Here is a 16043-nt window from a genome sequence, read left to right as displayed (position 1 = left end):
TGCTGACCCCCCAGCTGACCCCACAGGTGTCCCTTGACAAAGCCCCACCTCCTCTTGTTGCTGCAGAGTTCAGTGGAGGCAGAATCTGCAGCTCCCCTGATCTCCATCCTGAGCCGAGCCTCAAGCAGCCCAGCCTACAATTAGCATCCATTCAGAGTGCCTGGTGACAACGAGCTGAGCTCAGACCAGTTGAGAGCAGAGCGTTCCCAGCTATGATGGTGCCAGATTATTATCAGAGCTCAGTAATGACGGGCAGTGGTCTGCTACACGGACTTTATCTTGATGTCATGGCTGCTGTGTGAGTGAAGGAAAACACCAAGATAAGTGTGTCTTTTCGTTCTGAGGTGACACCACAGAAACACCTCCACACCCCACAGTGTCGCAAAGCCCACAGTACAGATTTGGTCCATTTGATTATTCACACAGTAATGAGCTGCTCACACTTCTGCGCACCGGAGCCACATTAGCACTGCAGTCTGTCCGAGGCTGGATCTGTGACGGACTTCATCGCAATCTGACATTCCTGTGAGCGACCCGTGGGAACAGGCTCTGCACTGCCATCTGCCTCTGAGCAAACACATGGACACCAGCTCACACACACACACACACACTGACCGACCCAACACCCATGTAGTATTCGGTTTGCAGATGCTGATTGTCAACAGACACATCTTAGAAGCTCTAAGCACTAATTTAGTTTTCATGCAGCGATGCTGTGAGCCGCTGAGACTGCATCGATGGCCTGAACTGTGTTTAGTTCCAGGTTCAGACGCAGAACACTCAGTGAAACAAGCACCAGGGTCCCATCTAACCCAGAAACTTTCAACCAAGCCTCAACCAACAAACTCTGCAGCACTTATATTTAAATGCGATGGACAGGTTCAGTCATCTTTATAATATAATATAATATAATATAATATAATATAATATAGACGGGGGTTGGGTGGCTGCTAGAGGGTCCTGGGCAGCTCATGTGCAGCAGGCTGTGTGATGGGGTGGATGCAGAGACTTTGCCCTCAGGGACCATAACATGAGTGAAAAGAGGGGGCAGCACCTTTGTCATTAAAATGAAGCAGGAGATCCCCATGACAAAGGCTGCGGAGCAGGTGGAGCAAGCCCACCCCCACTCATTCCCATAGAATGAGTGGTGCAGGGGGGGTTAAGGGTGGAAGCTGGGAGACGTGGGGTGATACTCGGGCTTCCTCTGCTTCTATTCAGCTGTCGGGATTTTCCCCCAATTTAGACGTGAAGAAAGTTGGACTAAGACTTGATGGAATGAAGATCAGTGACACGCTCGGATAATCTGCACCAGAACAGCCGTTGTGTCGGGAACAACCAATCCCGGTCATTTACACTGCTCTGTGCAGATATTCAGCATCGCTCCCATGTGGGGGTGTTTGGGGGTCTCGGCATGCGTCGGGAGCATTGTCAGGGCACGCGAGCATCTGCCACTGTTTCATTACCATGCTGTCAGATCGTGTGAGAATGAATGGATTTGGGCTGGAGGAGAGGGGGGCTAGGAAGGACCCTGCCTGCAAGTCAGCTGATCACCACTTCCAGTGCTCTCCAAAGTGTGAGCGCTGGAGACTAACCTAATGACAGGAAGTCGCCTGCAAACTCAACACCAGCAAGCACAGATGCTTGTGTCTGACACAGCAGTACACAACACCGGGACCATCACCTACGACTTTACAGAGTTAGAGGCAGCTGAGCCGAGCTTTGCAGAAAATTCCACAGTGTCTGAAACACAGGATGGTCCATCCAGATGCACGCGTCACAACACGTCTTCACAGAACTTCATCAGAACTGCACACAGAGCCTCGTGTGTGTGCAGACAGTTTCAGCACACACTGACAGCAGTGACTCATCAGGTTTCAGAAGACACACATAAAGTACTCCAAGTACTTGGTACCAGTACTGTACCAGTTCCAGTTTCCCAAAGAGAACCTGATGTTTCCGTGTTACATGTGCACATGCAGTGCTTACAGAGACAGATCTGACCTCAGCACTTTGTGCAGTTAAGCAGTTAAGCCAAAATGTTTATGTTCACGGTATTTAAAGCAGAGGAGAAATCCATAAATCTAATCCTAGGAGACTAGGACACTTTGGACACTTACCATGTCCAAAGTGTCCAAAAGTGTCAGGCGGGCATTTTCCACCCCGTGTTTAGTTCTATCATTTTGATTTTTGGTGTGATGGTGGATTTCGTTCATGTGGGACAAACCCAGAGTCCAGAAGCAGCTGGAAGAGCTTGGTCATGACACCTCCAAGGTGAGTGGGCCTGTCCTTCATTGTGACTGGAGAGTGTGAGGGACTGGGGCTGCTGGGAATCCAGTCTTTCTGGGGTTGCTGTAAGTCGTTGAATCTGTTATAGAACATGCTTCACTGCTCTGAAAATGAGGTGGGATCAGAGTATTTAATTTGGCTGTGCTCAGGTTCCCACCCAACAGGGTGCTGAGCCCAGGCCAGGCCTTTCTTCCATTCCCTGCTGTAAACTTTTCTCTCCACTTTGTTCTCAAGTTGGATTTTGTTCAGCTTTACTTTCTGTCTAAAGTCCTTAAATATTCCAGTTTATTCTTATTTAGGAAAAACTTCAAGGCTTTTTTGACCCAAGGTGTATTATTTGGGTCCAACCAAACCTGCTTAGACGAGGTAAGAGAACCAGCAGAAACTATCAGGTAGAAAGAATCTGTGTTTCTGAAAAACACATCCCAGTCAGTCAGTTCTGTGCAGCCTCCCAGTTCCTCAGTTGACTCATTGGCCCATATGTTGATGGTTTTGGTCTACATATTGTTCAGACTGTAATGATATCCTCTTACTTTAGGTGAATATCTGATGTTCACCAAACCTCATATCTGACTGCATTTTGAACAGAGGCAGGCTAGCTGCTTCATGATTGAAGAAGGGAGCACCTGCGTGAAGACACTGAGCTAATGGCGTGCAGGTTGCCTTCTATGTTTAATGCACAGACGAGATTCTCTCCTTTACTTTAATAGTGGAAAGAAACTGAGAGTGAAAACTTAGTGCTGCCTGTGCACAGCTATGTCTCTCCATCCTGGGATTTTCACTCTGCTGCACAAATTCTTCTCTGATGAAAACGTACAAGTCGGTCTCTTTTGCTGTGTCCTCAGCCCGCTTCGTCAAGCTCTGCAAGTCAGTCATTTCCTGTGTATATCATGCACTGATCGTCCACGGGGAAGGCGCTTCCTTGTTGCGTTTTGACTGTTTAGCAGTGTAGCTGCAAAATCACCCATATAAAGGATGACAGAGTGTGTGGTCAGCTGTGCAAGTCACAAACTGGGTGCTTTCATTTGACATCTTCTCCATCAGAGCCTGCTGGAACAAAGAGCTGGACACTGATTAGAAACTTTAGACTCACGGAGCAGGAGCTCGCAGTGTTGTGTGTGTTTTCACATGAATACCAGCAGCACAACCTCAGACTGGGACAAAGGTGCTCCTTTCTCTGAGCCTATACAGTGATGTTGTAGACAATAGTGTGCTTGTTTTGTGTTGCCAGCTTGGCTTTGGCCTTTTACTGTTCTGACATAATGCTCAATACAGAAACGTGGACTGCATAGATTCAAATGGAACCTCACCCAGACGATGAGCCTGAGTGTGATGCCTCAAATGATCACACATTTGATTGGTGTAAATTTTTTCTGCACAAAATGAAATCAGATCCTTGCTCACGTGGCTGAATATGTGTAAGCCACTGCCTACTGCAGATGAACCTGCAGCAGGATCTGGGTTTCAGTCTTCACGCAGTCTTAGTCGTCCCTGTGTCTGTGCTCATGTTTACAGCTATGCAGGTAGAATTCACTTGTGATTCCAAGCTATTTTTTCTAATGCACCAATAGTAATAAATTAAGGGAACGCTTGCACCATTTCCCCTTTTTTAAAAGCTCCATTACATGAGGGTATGAACATGTCACCAGAGGCTTGCCTTGCAGCAAGGTTTCTGGTTGGCGCGGGTCTTTCTGTGTGGAGGTTGCATGTTGTGCCTTGATGGGCTGCCTCCAGTTTGTTCACATTGTCAAGGATGCGAGTCAGGTGACTTGCCATTGGCCTCTCCTGCGATGTAGGTGAACTACTGAATAAAGGGATATTTGGTTAAATGTGACTTGTATTTCTCATCTCTAGTCTTACCGATCACTCTCAGCTCTTTAGAGTACATTATACTCACCGACCAAAACATTCCTACTACAGTCCCCAGAGGCTTACCGACACCCTTGGTTCCTGTGGCTGACTGCAGGTGTGAGACACGTTCTTTCTGTCAGTCTTCACAAAAATGGAAAAGTGCTCTTTCCTGTTTTAAACAACTTTAAAGAGCTGCCTGAACTCTGACCTTCTTTAATATCAGATCCCGTATCTGCAGTGGACTTGAAAAGTGTACTGTGGGCACATCTGAACAAATAATAGACCATATGGACACAGTGTTATCCTTGGATAGCAAAAGCAAACAGAGAAAGGATGCCTTTATACCGCTTAGCGTCATGTGAGCACCGTGTTGTGTGTTTAAATGTCAGTGCACAGCAGACAGAGGTGGTTACAGAGTAGGTGCTGAGGCCGCGCGTTACAGGAACAAAGATGGATCCTTCATGTCGACCGGACATACGCTGTAATTACTGCATTGTTGACGTCACAGGTCATGACGTTCCTGCTCTGATGCTGTAAAGCCCGTTAGCCTGTCTGTGTGACAGCAGAGCTTGTTTGCTCTTCTCTTGTTCCTGAGCAGCTCTGATTGTCTTCACTGGGATTGCCGAGCCCTCCATAAAGCCCGCCTCTACCTGTGGCGCAGCCTCGTTAACTGCCCCCCAGGATTCCATTCACATTTGGAAGCTTTGAAATCACTCCTTGACTTAGTAATGGGCTCTCCCAGCTGTATACAAAGCACTTGTCTTGTTAGGCCTGTGCTCTGCACCGCCACCTTTTACCATGTTGACTTTCTGTGAGCTTTGAAAAGATCCTTTCAGATATCCTGTCCTGCTTTGAAGAGCAGCTCTCACAAAGAAGAAGCCCAGTGTCGAATGTTTCTGGGATGATTTGGCCATCGCAAGACAAAGAAACAGTCTGCATTCATAGGCTCTGTAACCAGAAGTTACAGATTTTAAACACTTCTTGAAGCATTGAAATATTAATGAGCGTTTCATCCACACTGTCTGCAGGCAGCAATTTGTCATCGACTCCACTTTGGAGCAGTGCTTACAAACAAGCACAAAGGTATCTGTGTGCAGAGCTCTGCTACAAAGGCTAATTGACTGCTCTCCTCAAAGACTCGAGATAGTCTTACATTTCAGCGTGTTGAGGATGATCAGAGGTGGGCGGGGAGCTTTCCCAGCGTTCGTGTTGTGACAGAGCCAAAGACTCGCTCTCTGGTGGGCGCACGCCTTGCATATGCTGCTCTGATACCTGATCGCTTGTTTTTAAGACGGCACAATAGCCTCTCCTGGTTTACGCCCTCCTTTCATATATCAGCGCTGGGAGAAGCCAGTTGTCGTCACAGTTCTAAACTTCAAATGCTACCTCTTTGTATCACTCATCTCGCCACACCCAGCATTTTACCCACTTCTTCTCCAAAGGCAGTATCTGCCAGATGCTCAGCAAACCCCTCTTCGTTGCTTTTGATTCCCTTCAAAGCGTCTTTCTTGGAGTATTTGTTTAGTGGTGATCGCAAAAGTTAAACAGTTGTTTCTCTCCTGACAGAGCTTCCCCTCTCACGAGTCACTAAAACTGTAGTTTGCTCACGACCCGTGAGAGTGTTAACTCATTAGGATCTTTTTCAGACGCACACGTGCTGCAGCAGACAAAAGAGACGTGTGTGGGAGCGAGGAGCCAACAAAGAGCTCCTATGTGGCTCAAGTTGAATATTTACCACGTGCTGGGCCAATGGGTGACATATTTTGGGAGTACTCATCTATTAGACTGAAGATTTACTACCCCAGCCCCCCAGCCCACCCATCAGCCCCCACTTCTTCTTTTCCATTTGTTTTGGCAGATGTGAAGCAGGCGCTGGCCTTTCAGTCTCTCTTTCTCTTTTCCATTCTGCTGTGGGGGTTGACTCTTTCGTACTAAAGTGCCATGTGTTCTTCATTTTGGGGCCATTTGGATGGAAATTCTTAAAGAGGCCTGGATCAGCGCCTGTGCTGTGCTCTGGGTCTGATGGTGGTGTGCAGCGGGGCAGTGTTTGCTACTGGAGGGGCCATCGTGGATTAGTTAATACACAAATGTAACTCGCTAGACTCTCATTTGTTACCGCACAGCTTTTACAGTAACCAGTATAGTTTCCATTTCAGTGCAGCTGTACTGTTCAGTAGAACACCAAGTGTATGTGTGTGTTTGAAGGGGGTTATTATATTTGTTTTATTGCCCGGCCAGCTTCACCGTGTCGTTAATAACTGCACACAGACGCGGACATCCTCAGGATCTGTCATCACTGCAGAACTCACTTTTACCACGTTAATAAACGCTCCACACACTGAGCAGCACTTGTGTTTACCATGGTGGCCCATAGGGAAGGATCTTTTACAGGCCAGTCCTGATGTGCTTTATCTAAACACATTCCAGCTTTGGAGGAAACTGCGAGGGCTTCATCATGTAAACCTTAGAGGCTCCAGTACTGAACTCAGCGTGACCTGCTGCATCTGCTCCAGCGTAACTCTGCATGAAGTTCTACTCAAAGCCCCCAAATCCAAGAGACACCCAGCATCATCATGACCTGAGCACAAACTGATGTTCCTACAAGTTTGTGTTTTGGGGAAGAAATGGCTCGTGCGCTCTAATCCACTGGTGGGGTTTGAGTCACTAACTGAAACAGACACGAGTGCAGGCGGCAGCAGGTTTTAGAGGTGCAGCAGGGACAAAAAAGCCTGAAGGATGGCTGAAAACACAATTTTCTCCTGGCATCAACTCATGTTCTCCACTACTTAGGGATGTACACAGCGACAGGGCCGGCGATAAGTGTGTGTGCGTCTACATGTGCCAGCACCTGTGTGCTGATGCAGAGGGACACATTAAAAGGAGCTCGCGAGTGGAGCTGAGGTCCACAAGCAGTGAGCAGCACCTCCCTCCTGAATCATTCATAAGAAAGTCCACACACGTGTAAAAACACTGTGGGGTGGGGGAGGAGAGCGAGAAGTCGAAATGTCAGACAGCAGCAGTGCTTTGTGTGGTCGAACAGCACAGAGCCGTGTTAGCACTCGGGCTAATCGACTGTTAATTTGAATCAGAGCTTTGCGCGGGATAAAAATAACTGTGAGGAAACACCCTAATGAACTGATTTGTGCGACGCGCTCGCTTTGCCTCTTTTTCCGCATTCATCCCAGCGGATTTATTAATGAAATCTTACGGCTCAAACAAATCCAATACTCGGAGGAGCAGCTCTGAGCTGGAGCAGAAGCATCTCTTTGCCTGGCTGTGTTTAGGCTAATCACAGAGCTCCCTAATTACTTTGCCAGCGTTGATTTCCATGAGAAAGCTTCAGTCATCAGTCATGACAACTTATTCATTAGTCTTGCCTAAAGGATGGCCCCTCAACTGCTGCCTCCCCCCTCCCCTTTCTACTGCCTTCATTCCTAATCTACTCTTCCTCAGTCTCTCTCTTTGTCCTGTTAGAAGAAGAAGGTGCGATACAGGGAATAGCAGCAGATTCATGGAGCGCAGCTGTGCAGTAGAAAAGTCTTTCAGGTCTTTGATGCCAAACTCATTTTTGGCAGCCGCCACTTTAAAGTGAGGAGCTTACTTACAGTTGATTTTAAGGTTGAAGCTTGATGGCTCGGTGCTGGTTTCACACACAGCGTTTCCACAGCCGTGGAAGATCAAATCAAGAACATTTGCTGTTTTTTGTCCACATATAAACTGTTTCATTTGCTAGTGAGCCATTTGTTCCACTGTGTCAGCCCAAACTCCGGTCCTTCGGACTTTGGACCTGCTCGTTGTTACTTAGCTTGAATTTCACTGATATTCACGAGTTTTAGTGACCACACCTCTTTGTTACATTTTCTTAAGCTGTAAACTGTAAATGTAACAGAAACAGGAAGACAATCAATGACACTAGTTAAGTACTGAGCAATGAGATAAGAACAGATTATATCCCTGATGTGAGTAGTTAGATTTTAACTGTCATAACTCGACAGAACTGTGGGATTGTACACTCGGTCTGTCCTTCACTGTTTGTCCTGTGGACGTCTATAAATGTTCAACTGAAAAAGCTTCAGCAGTGACATCATGTAAATCCACTCACAGCGCTGCAGGTTTGAACCGCTGTGAGGAACCGATCCAGAAGCAGAAACATTTCAGTCAGAAACACTCTTCACGTTTCAAAGGGACTAACAAGGCCAGTCCCACACTCAGACCACATCTCACTGCATCTGCTGCTTTTCCAAATATGTGACACGTGTGGTGACATCAGATTTATGGCCACCCAACAGGTTTGACACAATCCTCCATGTTCTCTATGAAAGCTCACCCAGCGTGCTTAGACGGGACTGGAGTGGAAACCTGTCAGTCATCTACTGGTCTGTACTGGTCTGTGCTGCACGATGGTGTCCAGACTGAACCCCAGTCATTAGCACAGTGTTAGAAACTAACTGTAAATGCATGTAAAGCCCTGTTAGGTTTGAGCGTCCTGCCTGCAGCACAAAGCAAGGAGCTTTCATTTATAGCTGATGTGATTCACAGCACCCGTGTCAGTGTGATGCTAACTGCTGTATCTTCAGTTGGGGCCTTATGTCAGGGCCTGTGCTGAAGCGAGGACAGTCTGGTGTCTGCACCTGTTCCTCTGCCTCAGATGTTCTTGCACTTTACTCGGTGAATAGCTGCACACGCATGCAGATGAATGACAGGCGAAATCAGTCAATCTGCTGATGCGTGACAGTTGGGGCTGCTCAGCGCCTCAGCGCTCTGCTCCTTACCTACAGATGTCCACCAATCCTTCGCCCTCCCCCAGTGTACAGATGCTGATCTGTCATTGTTAGAGGCCAGACGAGAGGCTGCGGTAATAAGCCCTCTCCTGCCTGCCCCTGCTCCCAGCCACATGACTTTTGTTGGGAGTTCAGGCTCCTTTGTCAGAGCGCAGGTGACCTTTGACCCTTAAGTCTCCACTAGGGATGAACGCTGTTAAAGTCTAACTCGGGTTGTCTCGTGAGTCCCCATCCCCCAGCAGACATGCTTGAACACAAAGACACTTGTGTGCTGGCAGGGATTTCTCCTCCTTTCTCTCCTCCTTTGTGGGAGGCCAAACCTCTCGCAGGTCATTAGTGCACAGTGTGCTGAGACTAAGAGAGCCTCCTCCTTTAATTAAGAGCCAAAGAAAGAAGAGCGATGGATGCTGGAATCACAGCAGAGGAGAATACGCCTCACCTAAGCTTCTCCAAAATGTGGCTGTATCCATTACTGCGACTGCCTCACAGACACACAGCTGAGTGCTATTGTATTTCCCCCATTAGCATTAACATTGTAACAGCTTCCTGAGGGATATCATGCATTATCTTAGCTGATAACAAAAGCATCATCATTACCAATAGGGAAGCACAGGGTTATTTAAAGTTTTTAGCATGAGAGCTTCTTTTTCAGAAACCTCAGAGTTTAAAGACACAGAGTGGTTTGTTTTTTTTTACTCTGAGCCTAAGAAGGAATCCAACATGTTAGAAAAATGTACGAAAAGAGATGAAAGTGGGAAATTTAGCTGGATGAATATTGATGTGCAGCCTATTTGGAAATTACCCTACTTTCTCCACATCAGCAGCAACAAAAAACAAAAACAATACTGACCTTGTTTTTTTCACACAGTTCTCTCTAAAACCTTTTAAATACAAAGTTTTGCTGTTTATATGTTTTTAGATTCAGTGTAGAAACTGAACATGAATACATGTCTGCTTCATCCTGTGGTCTGTGTCCAACATTATTAGTTCAGTGTGTGTGTGTGTGTGTGTGTGTGTGTGTGTGTGTGTGTGTGTGTGTGTGTGTGTGTGTGTGTGTGTGTGTGTAATAATATGTTTTTGTCCCTCGGTCGTCTGTGCGCATGCACATGAGTTGGCATGTTTCTAATATAAAGGCTTAGTGCTTTTGAAACCCTTCGAGTTATCACAGTCACAAGATTTTCAGATTACCTGGCGTCTCAGGTGGTATGGACACGTGTAGGACTGAGGCCAGTGGACTTATTCACCACAGTTTAACACAGTCTAGTTAAAAGTGAAGGGAGAAGCCGTGCTCTGAACACAAAAGCAAGACAGAATTAATGTGTGTGAACGAGCGCAAGACAGGCAGTTTATCTCACTCTGCTCTTTCTCCTTCTGTTTCCCTCCACCCCCACCCAGCACCTCCTCCTTCACCTCCACCCCCCGATGTCCCAAAACCACAGTGGACCATTCCACATCACTTGAAACATAATACCTCCTCTGCCCCACCCCCACATCTCTCTCTCGCTGCAGTCTGAGGGAATTCAGAACAATCAGATCCTTTATACTAAATACGTGTCTGAGCCAAACCCCCAGCACCTCCATGCTCCTGTCGCTGCCTCACCTCACTGTCTAAACAATCACAGACCAGGCAGCACGTACAGCATCTTACAGCATCCACAGAAATGATATAATCACATAATAAAGCATGTTTAGATGGTTAATCTGTCTGTTATGTGAAGGCTGTGTGCAGGCAGGAGTAGTAGTAGGAGGACCCAATGTGCAGACACTCGGGGACGGAACGTGAACTCAAAAAACTGAGAATACAAAATAACCTTACGCAGACAGACCACACAGCAAGATAAGGGTAGATCACAACACCGACAAACTGAAACACAGGGCTTAAATACACAGAGGGAGCAATCAGGGAATGGGTAACAGGAGGGAAACACAGCTGGGGCAAATCAGGCTTAACGAGACAAAGGAAGCAAAACCAGACGCATTTACATGAGACACGGACTTTCAAAGTAAAACAGGAAACATAACACAGACTGAGCTTACAGACACAGACTCACAGGCACTACAACAGAGGGAACAGAGATGTGGGACCAGGGCAGACACAGACACTGACTGGATACGGGGAGACAGCAACTAAGGATTACACAGAGACATAAACCATAAGACAGAACTCTAAGAAACCAAAGACTAGAAATGATAAATAATATAATAAACTCAAAACCATCCTAACACTGTCTCACACAGATAAATAAACGGCCATTAACCGACTGACCTTTGCTAGCCAACAGCAGTACTAAACCAAAAACATGCTTCTCTTATTTTTGTTCTTTTGCAGTTGTAATGAAATGATTCATTGTAAATGCATAAATGTAATTAGTGTTATGCTAGCATGCCTTGAAGCCCTTGAATGATCTGCAGCACCCGGCTGACTGATTATCAATGGAGGCAAGGAGACGCTGCAGGGCTCACAAGTACGCCACCACAGCCACAGCAGCCTGGGCTTTAAATATCTATATGAATTAAATGTAACCCTATACACTTGTTACCAGTGTTGGTCAAGTTACTTGAAAAAAGTAATCAGTAACTAATTACTGATTACTACCCCAAAAAAGTAATCCCGTTACTTTACTGATTACTTATTTTCAAAAGTAATTAATTACTTAGTTACTTAGTTACTTTTTAAAAACACGATTTACAACCTGAGTAGGTGATAAAGTGATAGATCTTTCAGCCCAATTCTACTTTTTCTACATAATCCATCATACGAAATGTAATCAAATGGAAAAGTCTCTTTTTAAAACTTGTTTTATCAGTTTTAATCTTTTAACTTTATGCATCAAGCAAAAATGTAATTATCTGCAACATTCTCTGACTGGAAGAAATTAGTTTAACATTTAAACCTATTTTCTGCACATTCCAGCACATAAAATAAAATATTTTTTGTGTTTACACTCAGTCTTTCAAATAGATGCAAGTAAAACACAGCAGAAAATAAATAAAGTCAAAGACTCAGCGGTCCTGTTGCTCTATTTTCACCTGTAAAGCAGGAGTGGGGTAGGCGGAGGTTTACCCTGTGCAGGTGTGCAGCGGTCAGTGGAAGAATCCGCGAGTTTCTCTGTGAGTTTCCCATTACGTCGTAGCTACTCGGTGCTTGTTGGAAGTTTAGGGGTTTTTTCACTGTAAAAAGAAGTTTTCTTCCCATGCACAGCGGACACTAATGTTTTTGTCACTTTTTATGGAATCAAACTCAAAGTAAGGTCAGTACTTCCACGCTTTAAACGCTGCACGCTCATACTCTCTCTGCACTCGATATGTGATCCATTGTTGATCTGCACACAGCTGTTGTCACGAACGTCGCGCTTGCTTACGTCACTGTCATGAGACACTCACAAAAAGTTACGGTTTTAGTAACGCAGTAACGCAGCTTTCCTACGGGAAAGTAACGGTAATCTAATTACCGTTTTTGCGATAGTAATCCCTTACTTTACTCTTTACTTTAAAAAAGTAATCAGATTATAGTAACGCGTTACTGCCCATCTCTGCTTGTTACAATGAGGGAAACAATCAACAGAGATCAAAACTGGTTTGGGTGTTAGTAATCCATTTCCATTCCTTACAGACGTCCTTTCTATCGTGTTTCGGAGCTTTGAGCGGCTATTAGAGGAAGTGCAGTGTTGGGTATTTCCTGCCCAGCAGCCTGTCATACCTGAGACTTTCAGTGATAGTTCAGAACCTGAGCTGGACCTTTCTAAACATGGCGTCGTCAAAAGTTGTCAGCAACTGAATTTTCTTAATTGTGTTATTTTATTCTAGTTCAGCTTCCAATGAGATTGTACTTGTAAAAACGTGCCGTGACACAGTGTGACCTGTGATGTCTGAGTTGCATCAGACTGCGTTCTAATAACTTCCAGATAAACTTGTTTTGCCATATTTACTCATGGCAAAGGCACAATCACATTCCAAACTTAAAAAGGTAAACACAAAGATGTGCACAGTTAAAAGCAGCCGTACACTGAGAGTCTATTATTGAAGAGTGCAAGGAAAAGAGCAAACAGGCACAGGAATGTGTTGGACCCACATGGTTTAATTAGTGTCAGAGTCTCTTTCCTTTTGTCTCCCAGTCTGATGTCCCAGCTGTTTGCTTTATACCTCTCCCATCACCACGCACTGAGTTTTCTTCATCCTGGAAAGCACTTTGAGCCTCAGCCTTGAACCAAACCTTCAGCTGCAAACACAAAGAGAGAGTGAGAGAGTATATGTGTGTGTGTGTATGGGGGGGGGGATTGTGCCATATTCAGCAGAAAACCACTGTAAGCCCAAGGGATGCCCATGCAGCAGACATGAAGCCGTAGCACAAATGTAAAAGAAAAAAACTGTTTTGGAGAAAAAAAGAGGAGGAGGAGGAGGAGGGCTGCGGTGGGAAAATATGTGGCTCCTCTGACGCTGTCAAACTGCAGCCTCTCTGCTACAAAAACACTCTGCAGCGCCACAGAGTTTGGGGACTACAGCTAGTCAAATATTGGTTTCGAATGATGTAAGGAACCTGCCATGCTGCCAAGCCACAGTAAGCACTCAGCTCTGGAGACCCAGACCCAATGCATCTGCAGGCACAGAAACACGGCACTGGCTCCCACCAGCACTTGTCAATTGGTTCTCAGTGAGTGCCAGAGACTGGAGTAAGACTTGGCCAGCTGATGAGATTCTTGGCTTTGAGAACTGACTTTCCACTGTGTTGCTGCTCCAAGCCTCACTGTAGTGCTCAGCCCCCTTTTTGCCTTGAAGATTTGGATTTAAATTCAAATCATCAGCTTCCATATAAAAAGAAAAGATGAAAACAGAAAGCTTTTCTTTTCAGGGCTCCTTTTTGGATCACTCAGTGGTGCAGACTGTTGTTGTTTTAGCTCCATTTCAGGATAGAATTGGTACACTGTGCTGCTCCGTGATCTATCACTCTATTTAAACTGCATCCCATGATTCAGTAGCTTGTAGAAGCACATTCCACAGTAAAACTTAAAGTGATGATTTCCTGTGTGACGTCTCTCTCACATCACTGTGGAGAAATCTTTTACATTCTGGATTCAGTTTATTGAGTTTTGCAGCCGCTCTCTTAAGGTCCCAGCACAGCGTTTCAGTCGGGGTGAGGTCTGCAGTTTGGCCCAGACGAGCACCTTGATTCTTTTCAGCCATTCTGTTGGAGAGCTGTTGCTGTGCTGCCACGAGCCCTGCGGTGCCTGAGTCACACTTTGTACTCTGGACTCTTGTGTTTCAGGAGTTTTACTGGTTGGTTTCTTTCTGTCTGTATCCTCTGATATTTGAATCCTGCTCATGGTTGACATCTGCTCAACTTTAAGTTGTTGAGTTATCGGTTTCTTTTACTTCCTCAGTCTCCTTTGTGTCTTGTTTTCAAGTCTTAGGGTGTGTTCAAAAAGTAACTGCTGTCTCCTATTCCTAACCTCTTTTCTTGACCTCGATAAAAACATCAAAGTGTTGCTAAGGGCTGAGGAAAAGAGAAGAGTCGTACACTGAGAATTGTCCTTCCATGATGGTTCCTCCTCTTCCTCTTCCTTCTTGGGTTTCTACTGCCTGAGGCATTCATTGAGCATGAAGACTGTTGGTGCCTGGGCTGTGGTGCTGACACTCACCAGTCCCCGGCCCCCTTCCTTCCCCTTGCTTAACCCTTTAGAGCCGATCGGAGCGGGTACGCTCTGTTTTGCGTAACTATTTTTAAATCCCGGTAGCACTGCAACCACGTAAGCTAGCGCAAAAATTTTTTTTGCATATGAAACCGAAGGAGTTGTACTTACATCTTATGCCACCAGCTTGTCCTAGGTCACGGTTTCCTTCCACATAAAGCTTTGCAAAAACTGCATAAAAAGCGCTTGCAGGAACAAAAACATAATATTCCAGAAACACACTTTGCCGATCCGATCAGCTGTTCATAACACTTCCTATGTTGGAATAGACGTCAGCACGAGCTTTTGCATTTCCGCCATTACCTGCCCGAAACCGGAAGTGACGTCATTTTCGCGGAAATGTAGTCTTTTTTACCATCAGGGCCTCAGGGCCTATACTGGTCTTTTTAAAAGTTATGTTTGACTTTATGACTTTCTGTGTCGTTTCTGGGATGCTTAGGACTCATATTGCACTGCTGGAAATAGTGTATTTTGATGCATATGCTGCTTTTTTGCAAATTTGCATTATAATATTTATTTTCGTTTTTCCTGCAGTGTATAAAAATTGGTGTATTTCAAAAATAAAACTATGAAGACACTCAAAATAAATTTCCTGTGGTGGGAAACTATTTTGTGCAACTTTTTTGTATTTACAGTTTTGAGGGATAAGCCTCTTAAATTTCTCTAACTAGAAATATATGTTAAAAAAGCAAAAACGATTTTCAATTTTTTTTGTAGTTTATTGCACTTTTTTGCAATTTATGTAATTACTATGCACTTAATGAATACATATTATTAAAATCTGGGCTATACTTGTTGTATTGATGTATAGCAACTTGAAATGCTCCCAAAAATGGCACCACACCATGTAAAAATATAATATAAACTCTGGCGGAGTTGGTTCTATGGTAGGTCTTAAAGGTTTAGTAAACTGCTCGCTTTCTGTTAACATTTAAGTCTTTGTTTCATGGTGTCCGCGTTTTGGGTCCTTTTCATAATACATACCATACAGTCTGCCTCTGCCAGACTGTGACAGTGTGAGCTGGAGGCCACCACCTGATGAAGACAGATGAAGACAACATAACTAACAGAGGCACGTCATCTGCAAAAAGCAGACATGAGATTCTAAGGCCACCAATATGGAATTCTTCCACCACCTGACCACCAGCATCTTGGGTGCTACTGCTCGAGGGCTGTCACTGCATTTGTGTAGACAGGAACGGACTTGGTCCGCTGGTGGAGGCATACAACAGCAAGAGCGTTATCAACTGCAGAAAACTCCTGTTGATTGTAGCTTTAATACTAAGAATGACATTAATTGTGGACTATTTGGATAATCTATATTGGACCCAATGGCCAAGTAGTCATTCTTATTACACTGCTTTGACATTTTCATGAACAGTCAGGGCACTGTACTGTAGATTCTCTGCAGATAAGTAGATGCAGTTACAAAAAACAG

Source organism: Aulonocara stuartgranti, assembly GCF_965226115.1.
Source record: "Aulonocara stuartgranti genome assembly, chromosome: 2".
NCBI lineage: Eukaryota > Metazoa > Chordata > Actinopteri > Cichliformes > Cichlidae > Aulonocara > Aulonocara stuartgranti.
The sequence above is the reverse complement of the archived record's forward strand: the minus strand, read 5'-3'. Positions refer to the sequence as shown.